Source organism: Aristolochia californica, unplaced genomic scaffold (genome assembly GCF_029961685.1).
Source record: "Aristolochia californica isolate CCGP_79_NKW_82.1479 unplaced genomic scaffold, dmAriCali1.0.hap1 SCAF_3, whole genome shotgun sequence".
NCBI classification, from domain to species: domain Eukaryota; kingdom Viridiplantae; phylum Streptophyta; class Magnoliopsida; order Piperales; family Aristolochiaceae; genus Aristolochia; species Aristolochia californica.
Genome location: NW_027181992.1, coordinates 48,065,820 through 48,086,918, shown reverse-complemented (window position 1 = coordinate 48,086,918; position 21,099 = coordinate 48,065,820). Strand labels below are relative to the sequence as shown.

At 38.1% G+C, this 21,099-nt stretch overlaps 1 pseudogene; it reads left to right on the top strand.

Moving 5' to 3' along the window:
- Positions 1 to 8,530: 8,530 nt before the first annotated feature.
- LOC137959690 (protein NRT1/ PTR FAMILY 4.4-like) lies at positions 8,531 to 21,080 on the top strand (annotated as a pseudogene).
- Positions 21,081 to 21,099: the final 19 nt, after the last annotated feature.

Here is a 21,099-nt window from a genome sequence, read left to right as displayed (position 1 = left end):
TTTTAACTGCAGCTAGTCATTTTGGGATTATTTTATTATTTACATTTATTGTAAATAATTAAAGTAAAAATGCATGTACTTTTAGAACTCTATATTCCATATTTCTTAACCCATGATATTTTAGTTTTCATTTTTATATAATAAAAAGTGTGTATAAATATGTATTTTAGTCATTTTCTACTAAAGTCATGTAAATATTTATAATTTTTATGAAGAAAATACTAGTTTGTTTGAAAGATTCAGGGGAAAGAGTGTTTGGACGTAAAATTACTGGCGTCGTAACGTTTGTAACGTCCAAGTTAACAACCGAGGCGGACGACAACGAACTTCGGGTCTCTGCTGAGTGAGGAAATGCGCGAAATCTCTTTATCTTCGATTCTTCTTCAATCGTTGTCTGACGTTCCTTAAATTTCTATCAGTTCGATTATATTGAATTCCGGAAATCGAAGAATAAAACTAAGTCCTTGTTTTCCCTCGATCACTCGGTGTCCCGGTTCGCCATGGCGACGTCTTCTGAGAGATGTCATTTTGTTGTTTACTAGAGGATTCCTCCTCACCCGAACCCATCTGTCGTACTCTAGCTACTGTTCCGATGTATCTCAGTCTTCTTGCGCTGTTCCTTATCCTCCTGAAAACGTCACGGGATCTGATCGAAAAGATTCTTCCAGTTGCTGGACGAAACCTGCCGTCGATCGTCTCGTTATAATCGTCCTTGACGCCTCTAAACAGTAAGGTTTAGCGAGGTATACGCAACGATATGTTCATTTTTTTAATCCTTAAAAAAAAAAAAAAACTTTTTATGAAGTTTAGTAGATTGGATTCGTTCGGCTCCTCATTTTTCAATGATTAATAGTCGTTGTATGTTTTCGTAACTATATACTGATGCTCAATACCTTCGAAAACCCAAAAAAAGGTTTTTCCACTGTGGCGCAGTAGTGGGCGTAGGCTTCGCGTGATTATTTGCTCGTAATGCTGATAAACGAACATTCTTAGTTGAGTTGAAGCAAGAAGTCAAGTTTAATAACTTGACTTATAGAATGGGGGATCATCCAGACGTTTTTTTCGAGAGGAAAAGCCGTGGATGGACAAGTTCAGAGTTTTGCAAAAGCTGGCATTTGAGGAAGGGATATCTGCCAGGATTGTCAAGGCTACTGCTGATCCTCCTACTACCAGTCTCCAATCTAAAGGTGCCTATTCTATCTTTATGAATTGATCCAGTGTTAGACGCATTTTCCAGTTATCAAACAATGAGAAATTATCTATGAAGCATTTTAGTATTTTAGTATTTTCAGACAAAGTAGAGACATTTTTGTTAGTGAAGAGTATAAACAGAAGTTGAACGAAAAGAAGAAACTGGAATTAAATAGAGAAAGAAAAATTCTGATAGTGGAAGATACAAACAAACATGTAGAAAAAGATACTTGTGTAAAATTGATGTCGAGTGGTGACTTGAACCTGAAACACAGATTAACTATGACTCCAGTTTGTTTCCCGGAAAAGAGGTGTTTAACATTACGTCGGCTGACAACTTTGTGTTGTCTTTTCTTCCTTTTACCCTCAGAATCTCATTATTCAACCAAGAGGTCTTAATCATTATGTACATTTATGCAAGAGAACTTCGAATTTCTAATGTTGTTGAAGTTCATCTGAAGGCAACAAAATAAATGTTTTCAAGTTTTATTGTTGTATCTTTGCTCAGAAATTTTATCTGAAAGATTATCTTTTTATGCACTGTTGGGGCAGTGGAGAAGGCTCTAATTCAAGCTTATATCATGATATATTAACTCATATCAATAAGTTAAATAAAGTTTTTGATTTAGTGTACCTTTCAATGCTTGTACTTTTAGGGTTTGACAACAGGTGGGCTTCCAACGTTTATTGATGATGGTAATAGTTTTGGTGCTCCAGCAATTATAGAAGATAATTTGACATATCAGGTTTCATTTCTGGATCCTGTGTTATTTCTTTCTTTCTGTACAAATTTTGTCTGTCACTCATCCTTTTTCTAATCATAACTCATACTTGTCATTATTTTAATTTATTTATTTTCTAAAAATGATGAGAACTTTGTTAATAAGGAAGAACATACATATAGTTAGAATGCAACTAGGAAAAGTCCCAGAACTTGCCATGATATTATGACAAATCGAAATGATGGATTGTGGATTCTTGTAGCTGGTTAAAAAGGGGAAGTGGGTGGTGACGATGGACGATGATACCTGGTTACAGTTGTTCCCAACTCATTTTGAAAGATCTTACCCATTCCCATCCTTCAATGTTAAGGATCTTCACATGGTGTGTTTCAAGTTGCTCATTGTTTTTCTCTTACTAATATCATAGCTGTGCTCCCTGCTGAACTTGGAGGGTATTTGCTTGTATTGTGTTCTCTTGCAGGTGGATGATGGTTGTGTTGATCACTTGCTCCCTTCTCTGTATTGAGAAGATTAGGATGTTCAAAAAAAAAAAAAAAAAAAAAAAAAAAAGACAGAAGGATGTTTGTATTGCACATTTTCTTGGTGTGGTATGTTATCCCTTCAACTAGGAACTGTTAATAGCTTTGGAGGATTTTCAGAAAGGGTAATGAGACATTACCATCTGCTGGTCCAAGACCATGCTGGACATATATTTGGTGTTGATTTTACTCCAATGATTGAAAAGTTGAGGCAGTACATTGTCATTCTAGAGGTAAATGCCTTCAATTTCCCATGTCTTCAGTTGTCAAGATCTGCATCATTAAAACTTCACTAATTCATTGTTTTTTTAATAACCAAGGGCCATGAAATCCATGATCTACTTGCAGTATACTTGATCCGAAATTTTTTAATAATTTTTTTTTTGGGAATGTAAACTTTGATTACTTTTTTTTTTTTTTGAGAGATCTAATTCTTGAGAGCTACTATGTTACTTTTTGCAAATAAATCTATTTCTCAAGTTCTTAAATCTTAACATTCGCTCTTTCTTGTGAGCATTCTATTTGGAAACTTCTATATATTGAGTTGTGCTTCTTGTTATCTTTCAACAAGAAAGCCATGTCTGCTGTTTCTTTTGCAGCAAGTTGTTCAAATTTTGAGAAATCAATCCGGACCTGGTGATTTGCATGAGAACACTCTCCTACTTGTGATGGGAGATCATGGCCAAACCTTAAATGGTGATCATGGTGGAGGAACTCCTGAAGAGGTCATGTTTTATTTTTTCATTTCAACAATAGGCTAATTCTAGTTGCCTGGAGCTTCTACCAGAACTTAATGAGACAAATCTGTCATGCAGGTTGAAATGTCTCTCTTTGCAATAAGCTTAAAGAGCCCTCCTACTACAGCATCATCTATTTTTGACAGCTCTTCATGCTGATAAATGCGGTGCTTAAAGACTTTATGAAATTTTTGCCCTTGCATTATTCAGATTGGATGGGTTTGCTCCACTGAGTAAAAGTGCTACAATAGATGAAGAATGACATATTAGAATATCCTTTCATGTGTCTCTATGAACTATTATGGGTTTCCGAAACTTTTTGTTACTCTTGCTTACGTTTGAGGAGTACTGTTGATCTTTCCATCCTGATTTTTTTCTGCTAAAGCTCATATATTTTTGTAACTTTTTGAAACTTCTTGCTCGATGGGAAGGAAATTTGTGTTGGCACAATCCAACAGGTTAAATTATTCTTGTTCTAAGTAGTAGAGTTTACATCATTCACTGTATTTGAACTTTTCACCTTTTCCTTCCCGTGCTTTGCAATTTCTTAATACCCTATCCTCCTTGTAGCTTCATTTTTCTGTAACAATGGCAGCACTGCTTGGCATTCCTTTTACTTTTGGAAGATGTGTTAACAATTGTACCTTAGTTCTAGCTTCTGGGTTGGTACATTCTTGGTAACGGTTATACCTGCTTACATTATGAAATTTCTTCCATTAATACTAAGGAGGAAATTTATTTTTGTGGAGGTGGTGAGCACGTGCAATATATGCTTATCCTTAAGCATGAGACAAATGACAAGAACCTCCCTTGTTGTTGGCATGGAGTTTTGAGTTTTATGTGGTGGTCCTGGCCTTTACCTTCCCTTTTCCTTGTCTAGGATCTCTTTTACTTCTCTTCTTGCTGCGAATTAATTTAGTGTGAGTTCTCCCAATTAAAATATTTTGCATAGATTTATTTGATGTAATCCCAATTGTATCCTGTTATAGATTTGACTCTCTTCAAACTTTTCTGAAGACAACAGAGAATGAGACTTTATTAAGAGCAACTCTCAAAGGAGGAAGGTACAAGAACAGTCAAATCATAATAGAACAAGAATAATCAAGGGAAGTGCTTCTCACTGTAAGGTGTTAGCTGGAGCACTGCTTCATGCCAAGTAACCAGTCAAGCTTTTGGTGCTTCTTGGAGTATGGACCCTGGAGATTGTTGGGACTGCAATTGTCTTTAGTTTGAAATCAAGTATTAAGAAATGACCTGGGGGAATGTTGACTGAGAAGCCTCGCTAGTGACTATTGCCAAGTCCTCTTCTACTAGAAGGGGCAAGGTCAAGTGCTCAATTCTTAGCATCAATGACCCAGGAAAGGGGTCCTCAACTCAGCCATTGTTAGGTGTGGGCTTGTTTCAGGTTAAATGGGGAACTCTACCCTATCTGACTTGATTTAGTCACAGATAGGGTGCGTCCTTCCCCCTGGGGTAAGGGATGAGGGTGAAAGCCCTTGCTAGTTCCGGGGAAATTATTACAAAATTGCCCTTTACTATTGAAAAAAAGCTATCACTATTCTTTCACAAAAAAACATCTCTACTTAAACTGAAAAGCAGGACAATAGCTGCAACTAACCCGAGCACAAGGGCCTGTAGGGATATGAAAATTAATTGTTGCAAGCTCTGATTTTATGATCTTATCTATTTATGTATTTTTATATATCTTTACATCTATTAGGATTTTTTTTTTCTTGAAGTGAGAAAAAGATGTCAAATCTTTTAACACCAGGCAAGTTTACTTTCAGGTTTGATGGTTTTAATATAGTGCGACAAGGGATCCTTCTTTCTATCAATACATTGGTCTTTTCGACCTCCCATTTCTAGTTGCACTGAGACATCCACTTGGTAGCCAAGGGAAAGATTTTTTTTTCTGCAGACTCGACTAAGGTATAAGTATCATGATTTCATGCTTTTTCTTTTCAGAATTTCTGATTTTAACTCGGTCTGGGTCAACTCAGTGAGTCAACTCGGGTCTAGGTCAACTTGACTCAGCCCACTTATTTCCTGCCTCGGTTATACGGGTCCGTGTCCCAAGGTTTATACCTATGTTTCCTGCGACTCGGCTATATTGGTCTACTATTTGACTTGGCGCAACTCGATTCTTTTTCTTTGGCTGAATTATTATTTTGAGGTGTTGGCAACATATTCCTTGGTCAACATATTATTTGGTGGAGATACTCTCATCGAATTATTTCATGGATCCTTTTACAATGATTTTTATTATTTTGGTTAGTATTATATGGGGTTAGGCCCATTTCAGCTACAACTATTGTGTCTCTTTGGATGAGACATTATTATTGAAGACTGACTTCTCAGTTGCTGATTTTTATCAGCATTGGCTATTCTGATGGATGTCGAAAGCCAAGGTGGCCCCGGAATATTACCTTTCGGGTAATTACTTGTTACCCCCCCTTAATTGGCATTTATTACTCCTACCACGAAGTCGATGTCTAGGGTTTAGACATGGTGATGGAGGAGTTTTATTACACTTCTGAGTATTGCATATAGACCCACTACCTACAGAAGATAGGAGTGTGCCTAACATCTAGCATGGGTTATGACTGCAGTATGGAGCGCTATCATACTGCTTGGAGTGATTTGACTCTCACTTATCTTATGCTAGCTGGTCCTCATAGAAGAGACCACCAATGTGAGGGAGAGTGTTGGAAGATATGGCGGACTACCATTTTATACGAGAAAATCTTATACACCATTTGTAGTAAGTTGGGAGTTCATGATATTCTTTCACCCCAGCTTGAGGGGGAGTGTTGGAAGATGGGCCTAAGCCCACACGACCAAGGAAGACCCACATATCCAAGTGTGTTGGAAGATGGGTCCAAGCCCATAAGACAAAGGAAAGCCCACACATCCAAGAGATATGGAAGATGGGCTCAAGGCCCATAGATCAAGGAGAGGGCCCACATGCCCATACAATGATGGTTGGATGGTAAATAAAGAGTCATTTTGTAAAGATGACATTGATGTAATTAGATTAAAGTTCTAGGGTTATAATTGTAATATTGTAAGTTGATTAATCTATAAAGTGAGCTTAGTGGAAGGGTTAGGAAAATAAGTCCATAACGTCTTCTTCCTCTTGTTTTTCTCCCAATAGGTGTCTTTCTCTTTTTCTCCATGAGCTAAATCCATGGAGTCCTAAAAATCAACATGGTATCATATTAAGGAATAGTCCCACATGGATTAGTAAATACAAAGATCTTGAGTTTATTAGTTGGGAAAGAGGTTTTCTAAGTTGGCTAGTCATTTTGGGATAGGCCTTGGACCCAACTTAACATGGTATCAGAGCAGGTACTCATATGTGAGCCTACACCTAAACTATCTACTTGTAGAGCTTCAATAAAAGGTTTACACCTAAACTATCCGCTTGTAGAGCCACAAAAGAGGGCTTACACCTAAACTATCCACTTGTAGAGCCACAAAAGTGGGCCTACACCTAAACTATCCACTTATAGAGCCACAAAAGAGGGCCTACACCTAAACTATCCACTTATAGAGCCACAAAAGATAGCCTACACCTAAAACTATCCACTTGTAGAGTCACAAAAGAGGGCCTACACCTAAAACTATCCTCTTGTAGAGCCACAAAAGAGGGCCTACACCTAAATTATCCACTTGTGGAGTCACAAAAGAGGGCCTATATGTGAGGGGAAGTGTTTAGGAATAGTCCTACATAGATTAGTGAGTACAAAGATCTTTAGTTTATTAGTTGGGAAAGAGGTTTCCGAAGTTGGCTGGTCATTTTGGGATGGTCTTCGACCCAACTTAACAGGACTCATTATTGCTGTAACAATGACATTTACTATTATATGTATCACAATTCATAGACGGCATTTAATGGTGAGATATTCACCCTGAATTTATAATTATTTATGATATTGTGCAGTTCTGCCTGTTGTTCTTCTGGAGATTAGTTGATTTTGCCAAAAAATTTATATAGAACTGGAGAAATGGAAAACATTGCATTAATTGTTATAAATGAAATTGGAACACCAACCTTCATATTTCTGAAGGGATTTGTTGCTTAAGCTAATAATCTGCTATATAAAAATAAAAGGGAAAATCGAGTAGTCTGGATAAAAACAGAGGTCAAGCCATTTGTTTGGGTATGTGCCCATCTGTGCCAGTTTGTAAACACGATAACTCAGTGACTGGTCCATGTTCTCTGCTTCAAGGTGGGATCCTTCGTGGTTCTTTGAATCTAAATTGGTCTGACAGTCACCATTTGATGGGGGAGATTCTTGGATAACGATTTGCTGTCATATGGATTCGTAAGTTTTGATGCACCTGTTTTTTGTTATTGCAGGTTTGGGGGCTATTTGCTCTGAAGTACGTTTTTTATGTAGTGGGCGTCATCCTAACAGATGTCTTGATATGTTTGGCCAGTCTTTTTTATTCCATTAGTAGTACTTTTCAGAATTTGATTTTTTCCTAGAGAATATTTGCTTCAATTTATAGATATTCTCTAGCTCTCTGTTTCCTGCAACCATGAATCTTTGTTTGTTAGCAGTTTTTTGTGTATATAATTTTTTTTAATTTAACAATCACTAAGGGTTTGTTTGGAACCCCACGGAAAAGAAAAAAAAAACATGAGAATTTGATCATTATCTCATTTTACTAACTATTTTTGGGAATAATAATGATCAAATTCTTATTTTATTTTATTTTCTTTGTTAGGGGTTCCAAACAGACCCTAACGGTATCTGGGATCGTTGTTGATTCGAGGTGTTCAACTTTTTTCTTGTTTTTTATTTATAAAATTACTGATTTGAGGTGTGCTAACTTGACCAGTCATGTTATTTGGCTTTGCTCTAATGACTATGTGATATTTTGCACACCTCAAATTAACACACAATTAGCAGACAATTAGATAATTGATAGAAGGACACCAGGTGAATAATCTTAAAGGCACTCAAGAGGAACAAGATTAAACTAAGTGCCCATCTGAACCTCCACTCTTTGAATGTAATCAGCAGAGAAAGTAACATAACATACACAACCCATGACTACCTTCAGTCTTTAAAGAAACATTGTTCTCCGGCAGCAAAGACCATGATGAGCTGGTCTCACATGCCAAGGTATGCTACGCAGTGTCACATAAGTTGACAATGATTGAGTGCACAAACTGATATTTACGCAAACTTAAATTTACCCTTGAAACACAAAGTTATATTTACACCTAGATATACTTATCTCACTAGCTCGATAGTTTATAAAATAACCCCGAGTTGGTGCCTTATTGGTGGCTTTTATTCTTGCAGATACTCTCCTTATGCCTTTATTTTGATTGATTAACATCAAATCCAAATGGGATTTTGTTGCCCGGAAGAAAATAAATAGAATATAATGCTTTGAGCTTTGTTGTGTGGTCCATCTTGTAGGGGAGCTTAGCTTGCCGGTGAACGATAGCAGATATTACAGCTCTTTGTATCATCAGCTCAGATATGGAGGTAGAAGATAAGGAGACGGCGAAATCTAATGCCATCAGCGGCTGCTACTAAGCTTTCTTCTTCTCCGTTGCTCTCTCCTATTCTCCTCTCCTCTCCTCTCCTCTCCTCTCTCTGTGTATCCGCGTAGGGGTAGCCATGGTAGGTCTCTGAAGCTTTCCCCACCATGACCATGATCCTTTTCTCCCTTCACTTTGGTCTTTCAGTTTAACGCAGCAATGTAATTTGTAAGCGTGTGCTCTTTTTAATTACACTCAGGCCGAGTCAATTGAAGTTCAGGAGAAGGGCCTCAAAGCCTGGAACAAATGGAAACCGAAACAGGGGGGATTCAGAGCGACCAGTTGTCTCTTTGATGAGAACAGCAATGAGAACCCATTCTTCTCTTCGATCCAAAATTGAGTACCGTGCAAGATTTTGCTCACCGAGTTTTAATTCTTCTTCTTCTATAGTCATGATAGGGTTGGAGAGCATGGGGTTCATCGCCAACATGGCGAGCATGGTTCTGTATTTCATGGGTGTAATGTTCTTCGACTTGTCCGGCGCTGCAACAACTGTGACGAACTTCTTGGGTTCGGCTTTCCTTCTTTCAGTAACCGGAGGTTTTATCTCAGACACGTACATGACCAGGCTCAACACGGCTCTGATCTTCGGAGTCGTTGAAGTTCTGGTAAGCTCACCTTTTTCTCCTGTATTTCGTCCTTCGAACACGATGATTAAGGTTGATGATCAGGATATGGTTGCCTTGTAGGGTCTGATGATGCTCACCATTCAAGCTCATTACAAGACTCTGCAACCAGAGCTTTGCGCTGCTCCGCCTTGCATCAAAGGCAGAGATGCTCTCTTCTTATACTCCACCCTGGCTCTCATGGCCATCGGTTTCGGCGGAGTCAAGGGGTCTCTACCAGCCATGGGAGCCGACCAATTCGACCCAAATGACAGAAAACGCATATCTACGTATTTCAACTTCATGCTGTTAAGTGCCACGCTCGGAGCAACCACTGGCGTCACTGCAATCGTAAAGATCAGCAGAGAGTGGCTGGGACATGGGTTTCTTCATCTCGACGGTGTCTCTTCGTAGGTTTCGCTGTGCTCGCCCTCGGGAAGCCGTTTTACCGCGTCCGAGTACCAGGCGACAGCCCCATCTTAAAGGTTTTGCGGGTTCTCGTCGCTGCTTTTCGAAACCGTAAGATGCCTTTGCCGGAGAACTCCGACGAACTGTATGAAACTAACGAGAAAGATGAAGGGTCCGATCATACAAAAAAGATTCCGCATACTGAACAGTTCAGGTGCCGTTTCATCACAGACCATATTGATCAGGTTCTGTTTTAGAATAATCAATCAAAATAATGGTTCTATTTTCTATTTTCTGTTTGTTCTGAACATGGAACAGGAGCTTAGACAAAGCGGCAATTCTGGGGAAAGGGATGGAACCAGAGGTATGGAATGTCTGCTCTGTCACCCAAGTAGAAGAAGTGAAGGTACTTACAAGGATGATGCCGATTATTCTGAGCACCATCATCATGAACACCTGCTTGGCCCAGCGGAGCACATTCTCAGTGGAGCAAGGCAACATGATGGACCTTAAGCTGGGGAAGCTCGTCGTCCCACCTACTTCCATCCCCGTCATCCCACTTGTCTTCAAGAGCATTCTCATCCTTCTCTACGAATACGTTTTCGTTCCCTTTGCCAGAAAGTTCACCTACCATCCCTCCGGCATCACACCCCTCCAAAAAGTGGGCGTCGGTCTCGTCCTCTCCGCCATTTCCATGGGTGTTGCAGGCGTGGTCGAGGTGAAGAGGAGAAACGCCATGAACAACCAGTTCAAGCAGATTAGTCTCTTCTGGCTCACGTACCAGTACGGCATCTTCGGTATCGCAGACATGTTTACGCAGGTGGGGTTGCTGGATTTCTTCTACACTGAAGCTCCCGCAGGAATGAGATCTCTCTCCACTTCCTTCACCTTCCTGTCGGCTACTACCTGGGCAGCGTCTTCGTTAACGTCATAAACTCGGTGACGGAGAGGATCACGCCTAGCAAGCATGGGTGGCTGCACGGATTGGACTTGAACAAAAACAACCTGGATCTGTTCTATTGGTTTTTGGCCATCCTCAGCTGCATGAATTTCTTGAACTACCTCTACTGGGCTAGCTGGTACAAATACAAGAATACTGAAACAACAGAGAGGTCTGAGTACTCAAAGCCGTTAACGGATCAGTCGCGTCTGGAGAGACGAATTTAAAAGTGAAACCAAGAATGCCTCTCCCGGAGGCGATGAAGGAACCTTTCTGAATCAAGAGGTAGAAGCGAGGTGATCATGGGATTGTGAAAGAATCAAATTCAAATTGATCTGTGGCTCGATAAAAAGACTGAAGCAAAGGATAAATCATTTAATCATCACCACACATGGTCACGTCAAAGACTCCGAACGTACCTCACATTTGAGCCAAATCGAATTTCCATATCACATGAGAGGATTGAGACATGATAGCAACTCATGGATGGTCCATCTCAACCTCTCATCCCAATTCACTATCTTAGTTTGGCCTCTTCATTATCAATAGCTCATAAAACGAAAAAAAAAAAAAAAAAGAGAGAAAAGAAGTTGGATGAAAAGCACAGCCTCACATCAGCTGTTTTGAGCAAAGTGTCGGCAGGGGCGGCGAAAATCCCTTTTCCTCTGGGCCCTGAATCCACCTAATAATATTTATATCCCGTCTTCGTTAACTAAATAAATCCTTAAATGCTTGGATTAAATAAACTCCATAATGTGCAAAAGCAAGTTGGTACAAACATTCTCTTTTTCGTTTCCATGGACACCATTCCATCTTTAATATTATCCACTTAGACCAAGAGTGAAACAGACCAAACTCACCTATAAAATCAGGCTGGGAATATGTACCCTTTATACATATAATATACATAGGTGGTATAATTTGGTATCGGGACTCCACTTGGGTTCCTTAAAATTTTGAATTAGATAGTCTTCAACTCCTATCGACTTCGAGACAGACCGATGCCGAGTAATTCGCACATACTCAAATCCAAATCGACTTTGGTTGAACTATATCGCTTTTATTTATAATATCTCCAGGGCTATAAAATTTCTATTTTTTTAGAAAATAATCTAATAACCTAGTTTTATTAAAGATTAAGATGGGATGCATTGGAAAATGATGGGGCATGCTCACACCAACTCATCATGTACTCCATATTAGAGACCAGACAAAATAATTCCTATCATTAAATAGTTTTTAATTCATCATTTAATTTAATATAAATTATAATATTTTAAATTTAATTATACAAATATAAAGTTTATATTACAATGGAAGAACAGTTATGGTGATTTTTTGTTTGTTGTATTGAGTTTGAGTTAAGATAAAAATAAAAATAAAAAATGAAGACAATACTATCTACCTTAGTCTTTCGGGAAAATAAAAAAATCTGCCTTAGATTCCTCTTCCTGCTCAACTTACTATTTTATCTTCCTGTAGGAGTTGGGATGATTTCCTGAAGAAAAGAAAAAAATGTAGTTTGGGTTAATGTGCTTTAAAGAATGACAATTAATAGAAGAGAAACCGATTACACTTCTGTTTGAGGGAGTATAGGCTGCTATTACATCCGCCTTTATTTGTGTTTTGAATCTTTTGATGCTCCCGGCCTGGACCTCTTTTAGCTTTTCAGAAGTTGCAGAACTCACACGCTTCCTTTCAGAATTTGATTTCCCACTTCAACTTGATAACGAGAGAGAGTTGCTGAAAGGATGAGAACTGTGAAATGAAATTTCTCATTAGCTTTCGGGGTTCCCAGAAAATCAGAAACTGGTACAGTCGTACTGTTCTGGGATTGTAGTAGGAGAGGAGAACTGGGTCACCTCTCTTCTTAACTCACGGTGAATCCCCGAGTTGGCTTTTCGGTTGGAATTTTATATTAATTATAGCGGCGGGATTCTGTAGTTTCAACACGGGATTTCAAGACGAAGGTCAAATATTGATTGAAAAAAAAAACCAAATAATCGATAAATCATCATCGCTGCTAAATTTCAGGCCTCACAGGTTTCTGGGAGTAATTAAACCGCGCATGCATATAAAGATAAAAAAGAAAGAAACGACAGAATGCGAATGGGTTGTGAAAACAGCTGGAAATCCCTTCACCGATTCCTTCCTACCATTTTCTTCTTAGTGCTGAAAAGGGTCCTTGTCTTTATAGTTTATAGAGAGTTTCTGCCCATAATTGTTTCTCTTTAACAGGGAAAAAAATTCCTTATACACGACAACAGTCCTTTTCCTGCTGGGTCTCTGAGAGTTTTTTCTCCGACGGTTCCTCACCACTACTCATTTTCTTTTTGAGCTCCGCAGGCGTTCCTGAACGTAAGTATCTGGTACCGACTTTAAGTTTAACTCGTCTCTACTTCCTTATACACGACAACAGTCCTTTTCCTGCTGGGTCTCTGAGAGTTTTTTCTCCGACGGTTCCTCACCACTACTCATTTTCTTTTTGAGCTCCGCAGGCGTTCCTGAACGTAAGTATCTGGTACCGACTTTAAGTTTAACTCGTCTCTACTACTTCGGTGATTCCGTTTTGCTTTCTGGTGAGGAAGATCATGGGTATATGAGGCTTCTTTTAGTTAAGTCCGCTGCTTTGTCTTCTTCTCTATTTCAGAGTAAACGCCGGTGAGGAGCAGCAGGACGCCATGAAGATTCTTTGGGTTTTTCTCTTTTTTGGCTTTAGTTCTGTGACATGCATAAATGCTTTTCAGAGCCTCAATGTGACTGAGATTTTGTTCAAGGAAAACAAGATTTCTCCAAATCCTTTAATGGTGGGTCTGACTCTAATTCAAGGAGCAGATGCGAAAGGAGCAGGTACATTCTGGAAATTTTCAGTTCGCACCTCCATTGCTTATATTTCTTTGCCTTCTTCTCGTTTTTCCTTTATACTCATTTTTCCAGATTTTGCTTATATTCCGTTGTTTTCTTCTTATCTTTTCTGTATATTCAGTTTTTCATATTTTGTTCATGGCTTCACTTCTGGGCAATCCTAAAGCTATTAACATTTTCTCTTTCACGCTTGCTGTAATCTTGTAGTCTCTATCTATCTTTTTCATTCCGGCATTGCTAGCCATCTAAGACCTATGCAAGGAGAGCAGATATGTTTAAAACTTTGAGATTTATTACCATTGCTATCTTTGATCCAAGAAAAAAAAAATTATCATTTCTTCACTTGATGCTCCATTTAGACTTGTTGTGACGCTGTTATCGTTGTTGCAGTATTTTCAGGGTTCTGTTAATGGTATCTGGAATCACGAAGCTTTCGTCTCAATCCTTATCTCTCTGTTTCATTAACTTCAATGTTTTGGTTCATTACTTGCTTTAGGACATATCGAACAGAAATTTCATCCGTAGATTTACATATTTTTGTTGCAAACTTTTTAATCAACTCTTGGTTCGATTGAAAATCTTTTCTGAGGTTTCTTGAGTCTCTGATGATTCTGACTGGTTCATATGCTTTTGTTCTGTTATTGTTCTCATACTACTAAATTCTTAATAAAATTTATATGCTCGATTTTATGATAAAATTTGGTTTGTTTCATCTGTCTTCGTGATCTTGTGAATATTTTTTTATTATTGTCATTATTTTTAAGTGAGCAGGAAGAAAGAGAGTGAACCACAAGACACTATTAACAGAGTAGTGAAATAAATGCATACATAGTGGTACTTGAATTGGAATATATCTGGTAGTTCAATTGCCAAAATATATTCAATAAAATGTTTGCTGCTGACCTTTTTAAAATTGAATATTTAACTTCGGAGATTTAACTCTGGAAAATATGAGTGATAACAAAATATGTGCTGGTAATAATCACAAACACGGTTGAAATCTAATTCTGCTTGGTCATAAACCACAAGGAAGTAAACTTAATATTCTGCCTTCATATGAACTAATTTAGCTACAGAAAGCAATATATTTCTCATAATTTTGAATTTTATGATTTCTGCAGTATGTCTAGATGGGACATTGCCTGGTTACCACATACATAGAGGATATGGATCTGGTGCAAACAGTTGGCTCCTTCAGTTGGAGGTGAACCAGTTAGAAAATCAACTAATGATGATATTAATTGGATCCTTGTGCTTCATATGTGATTGATAGCCTACGTGCATTATTCTTGTTCTTTAGGGTGGAGGCTGGTGTAATAATGTCAGAACTTGTGTTTACCGCAAGAAAACCCGACGTGGTTCATCTACTTACATGGAAAAGGAGATTGCTTTCACTGGAATATTGAGCAATAAAGCTGAAGGGAATCCGGGTTTGTTTTCAAATGCCATTTTCTGGTTGTTGTCCTTTTGAACATGGATCTGAACTTTTTTTTTTTTTTTTATGTGCTTGCAGATTTTTACAATTGGAACAGAGTTAAGGTACGGTACTGTGATGGGGCGTCCTTTAGCGGTGAAGGTGTAAACCAGGTAGTTTGGGTTTATTTATTTCCTTGTGTTTTCTCATTTCCAGTGAGAACAACCATAATCTCATCCTTGGTGTAAACTAGTTTCTCTCATATATTTATTTCCTCTCTTCTATCTAGGTTGCCGGGCTTGTGTTTCGTGGGCAGCGAATTTGGTTGGCTGCCATGGAGGATCTCATGTCAAAGGGGATGCGTGATGCTAAGGAGGTTTGATCCCTCATCTAATGCTTTTATCACTCTTTTTGCAAAAGGAGTTTTAACTTAAAATCTTGGAGTTTTTGGTGATTTTATCTTGTTGGTGCATTTTAGGCTCTTCTTTCTGGTTGTTCTGCTGGAGGTTTAGCATCTATACTGCATTGTGATGAGTTCAGAGAACTCTTTCCAAGATTGACAAAAGTCAAGTGTCTTGCTGATGCCGGGATGTTCCTTGATGTGTATGGTTTGCTTTTTCTGCTTTTTTTCTTGTATAATTGTTATCATGGGAAAAATCAAGGGGTCTTGGATCATTCTCTCTTTTAAAGCCTTTTATCCTTCAAATACTTGGCAAACATGAAATTTTGCCAAGGTTCTTGACTCAGTGCGGCCAAATTTTGTAGCATTGTTAGTGTTTTGCTAACAAATGAGCCTCCTAATTGCAAATTCCTAAAGATGGCCTTCTGTCACAGATGAGTGTTAGGACCATCATTGTTGAATTTCTGAAAAAGAGAAATACTTCACTGACTTGTTCATAACTGAGTACAATGAGGCTCTATGTATAATAGTGAAAACTAGTAGAATTCAATTATAACTAAACTACTATTGTCCCAGTTATACCCAAAGCCAAACACTAAATGATAAGTCCTAGAACAATTGAACAACTAAACATAAATAGAAGACTAATATAATTAAAACACCTTCTACTGAGACTCTCCTGTGAGACCTCCTCCTATGAGACTCTTCTTACACTCCTTTATATTAATTCTTGTTCTTGTGAGACTTCTTGCTGTAATAGTCAAGTGGGATTCTTCCAAACCTGCTCTTTAATCCCTTAAGTTGGAGTTTATAACTTCGACTTGCAATGAAAAAGATTCTTGACTTCAATTTTCTTTTGCTGAAATTTGTTTTCATAGATACAAAAACTTCTTTTGTTCTCCCCCTTTCTTGAATGTTTTGGTCATATAAAAATTACCACAACTTGTGGAATAACGAACATCTTTCTTGTACTTTTTGTACTTCTCCCCCCTCAAACAAGGGATAAAAAAGACATAATGACCCTGCTTGGACAAAACATAATATGAGAGATGAAATCACTCCTAGCCGTACAATAAAGCGTTATACACCATTCAAAATTGTCATAGTCTGAAACACGCTCTGCTCAATTTCAAAGGCGGAAAATAGTCCAACTATAAGGTACAACAAAGAGACTACTCACTTTTTAAGGGTAGCTCAAACACGAACCACCTTTTGGCTGAAGAATAAAAGACTTGATTCATGTTGGATGTTAAACACACTCCTATACTTTTTAGATAGTGGGCCTAGGCATTACTTTTAAGTGATTAAAACACAAGATAATAAATTGAAGAAGTATTAGAGGAAAACAACTTTAATCGGAAGAAGGCGACTGTGCAACATTCAAATTTCTAAATGGACCTAAAATGTGACCCTTTTTTTGGAAAAAAATAGGGGAGAGTGTAATGATTGAACCGAAATAACTTAACAAACCAGTTTGACCAAGTATGTCCTGAAGGGATTTTTTGGGGGGTGACCACAATTTTTCGGAGTTGACGATGCGACAAATACGTAACCAATGCATACAAGCAAGGCAACATGAGAGAAGGGACCCCGAGCCAAATCGTCTCGTGCGATCTCTCCTCAAACCAAAAATAGTAATTTTATTAGAGATGGGCAAGACTGGTAGAGGTTCATGGATAACAATGGCCATAACCATGTAGGGGCAAGTTCAACAGGAACTGCTCTAAGAGTACTTATTTTAATTCTTCCAACAAGATCGACCATATTCTAACTTCGACTTGCTTCTCAATATTTTGAATGCATTCGACCAACTTTTCAATATTCAGAAAGCATTCGACCTGCTTCTCAATTTCTTCTTTGAAGAAGCCGCTGCGGTTCAGAACAATTGCCTCTGCGTTGACTGATCATGCTACTTCTGTGGTTACTGGATCTACATGGGAAACTTGCACTCTGAAGAGTGATATTCAAGTTCTTGTTGAGTTTGGACTTCTTGGTGTGGGCCCTATAGGATAATCCACCCTATTACCTATGAGATTATAGCTAAGCATGCTAGAGAAATCAAATGCTTTAAGCTTTTATACCATGTTGAATTTTTGAAAAAAGAGAAATACTTCAATGACTTGTTCATAACTAAGTACAATGAGCTTCTATTTTTTTATAGAGGAAACTAGTAGAATCCAATTACAATTAAACTATCCTTGCCTTAGTTAAACCCAAAGTTAAACACTAAAAGATAAGTCCTAGAATTATTGTACAATTGAACATAAATAGAAGATTAACATAATTAAAACACCTTTAATTGAGACTATTTTGTGAGATCTCCTCTTGTGAGACTCCTCATAAACTCCACCAGATTAATTCTTGCTCTTATAAGATTTCTTATTTTGAGAGTCACGTAAGACTCTTCCATACCTGCTCTTCATTAATCATAAATGCAATGAGCTTCCATGTTGAATTTTTGAACAAAGAGAAATACTTAACTGACTTGTTCATAACTAAGTACAATGAGCTTCTATTTTTTATAGAGGAAACTAGTAGAATCCAATTACAATTAAACTATCCTTGCCCTAGTTACACCAAAAGTTAAACACTAAAAGATAAGTCCTAGAATAATTGTACAATTGAACATAAATAGAAGATTAACATAATTAAAACACCTTTAATTGAGACTATTCTGTGAGACTCCTCCATATTAATTCTTGCTCTTGTAAGACTTCTTATTTTGAGAGTCACGTAAGACTCTTCCACACCTACTCTTCATTAATCATAAATGCACACATGGTTAGTTGTTAAGTTGGGTCCAAGGCCCATCCCAAAATGACTAGCCAACTTAGGTAACCTCTTTCCTAGCTAATAAGCTAAAGATCTTTGTACTCACTAATCCATGTGAGACTATTCCTTAACACTCCCCCTCACGTGTATGCCCTCTTTTGTGGCTCTACAAGTGGATAGTTAGGTGTAGGCCCTCTTTTGTGGCTCTACAAGTGGATAGTTAGGTGCAGGCCCTCTTTTGTGGCTCTACAAGTGGATAGTTTAGGTGTAGGTCTTCTTTTGTGGCTCTACAAGTAGATAGTTTGAGGTATAGGCCCACATATGAGTACCTGCTCTGATACCATCAAGATCATCTCCAGATAACACAATGTCATCTACATAGACAACCAAAATTACTATCCCAGTCTTCCTTTTAAGTCGGAACATAGAATGATCACAACGGCTCCTATAGAACGCAAACTGTAATACCACATCACTAAACTTTTCAAACCAGGCCCGTGGACTCTGTTTAAGTCTATAAATAGCCTTCTGCAGTTTACACACCTTTTCTGTCTTCCCCTGAGCAACATACCCAGGAGGTTGCTCCCTAAACCTTATGTAGATCACAATATAGAAAGGCATTCTTCACATCCAGTTGAAAGAGAGACCAACCCTTATTAATAGCCACAAATATTAAGATATGTACCGAAGTAAGTCGAGCCACAGGAGAGAATGTTTCAAAGACATTAACTCCAAAAGTTTGCGTATACCCTTTCGCTACCAGCCAAGTTTTGTACCGTTCAATAGAGCTATCAGCATTATATTTGATAGTGTAAACCCAACGACACCCCACAATAGTTGCTCTTGCAGGTGGATCACATAGACGCCATGTTCCCCGAGACACCAAAGCACTCATCTCATCATCCATAGTTTGTTTCCATTCTGGAGAGCACAAGACTTCCTGCACTGAATGAGGTATATGGGAAGTAGACAATGACATAGAAAAGGACTTGAAGGATGGGGACAAAAATGAGCACAATAAATGAGAATTGATATGCATAGACCTCTTTTTTTTTTATTCTCCTGTTTTTTTTTCTTTTTCTGAAATGACTCTTAAATATTTTCTGTCATCTTTTCTTCATGCCATTGCAGTGCTGATGTATCTGGTAGCCATACCCTTAGAAATCTTTTTGGAGGTGTTGTAAGCTTGCAGGTAATATATGTGAAGTCAAGTGTTTTAGTTGATCAATTTTAATCATTCAGATATTTCATGAAAAAGTAGACGATAAAGGAACAGAGCCAATCAAATCTTGCAAATGTAAATGTGGATACTTTTGTTAGCAGAAAATGCTCCCTTTTCATTGTTGACGTTACCAAGAAGTTTTTCTCCAGAAATTTGTCTAGGAGAAAAACTTCTTCTGCTCAAGGATCTCTTCATGCAAATGCTCATTAGTCTTACATAAAGAGTTACTGCTGTTACATTTTTTCTTTCACAATTTCTTTCTCATGAAGTTTTATGCTTGTTTCAGGGTGTGCAAAGGAACCTGCCATCTTATTGTACATCACAAAGCGATCCAACTACAGTAAAATTCATCCTTCTCTTTCCTTCTCACTTTTATTATCACCCATGTACAAACAGAGGTCACTGATAACATATAAAATGCTAATTGATGTATTTGGTTCCAAATTTGTTGCAGTGTTTCTTCCCAGAAAACTTGGTGGCTCATATTAAAACTCCACTTTTTCTTTTGAATGCAGCATATGATGCATGGCAGGTAACATTTTGTAGATTCTGAATGATACATTGGTGAAGATATCTGCTTGTGTTTTGAATGGTTTCTTCTTCTTCTTTTTCAGGTACAAGCTAGTTTGTGTCCACCATCAGCTGATCCTCGCGGTGAATGGAATGCTTGCAAGTTAAATCATGCAAAGTGCACCCTAGGACAAATCGGATTCTTCCAGAGTACCTCTCTTTTACTGTTATCATCTGTGTACTTGTGTCTATTTTATGTTGATAATTGGCTTGAAATGTCTTTGAAGCTTTGGTGTTATCTTCTTAAACAGATTTTAGGAATAAAATGCTTTCAGCTATTGAAGGGTTCTCAATGTCCAAGCAAAATGGGTTGTTCATAAATTCATGTTTCGCCCATTGCCAAACAGAGAGGCAGGACACATGGTTTGCCGATAATTCTCCTGTCATCAAGAACAAGGTATTAGGACTACTACTCTCTCTCCCTCTCTCTACTAACCTGGAGACTGATGTTTCAAGTGAAAGCCCCTAGCCGGACAGTTTGGTTTAAGGGTGTGGTTTCGATTTACTGTATCTTTTTTAATTTTCATTCACAAGTCTGGGGAAGAAAAGAATGGACAGTGCTTTGATTCAAATTTCTGCTACTAATTTGCTCTCAGGTTTTTGTGGAGAAACAAACATCTGAAATTTTGTTGAATGCAGGGAATTGCTCTAGCTGTGGGTGATTGGTACTTCGACCGAGCCGGAGTGAAGATGATAGATTGTGCTTATCCTTGTGATCAGAGCTGTCACAACCTTGTCTTTCAATGAAGAATCAGCGTTTGATCTCTTCACGGTTATTTACACTCTATTCAGGTGCTTATTCATATTAAAGACGATTTGAAGCAATAAAGCTAGGACTTGAAAAAAATTGGCTGAAGGTGAGACCTGGTAAGCATCTAGCTGTTGCTGCAGTGTCTGGCATGTTGTAATTTGCATGCCAATTCTTTTGCCATGTGTACGAATCTGCTTCCCCATGCAAGCAATACGGACTGGGGGAGTAACCGTTCCCAGTTATATTAGCTCCGTTATATTGCAAAAATTTAAGTGTTCAGTGAAATGTATTATTAACAGACATGTATTAATAATCTGCATAAGAGTCGTCTTGAACGTGCTTGCAACTTCTTTTCTTTTAATAGAGTAGTTTTATGTTGAATTTACAGTGATTCACGACT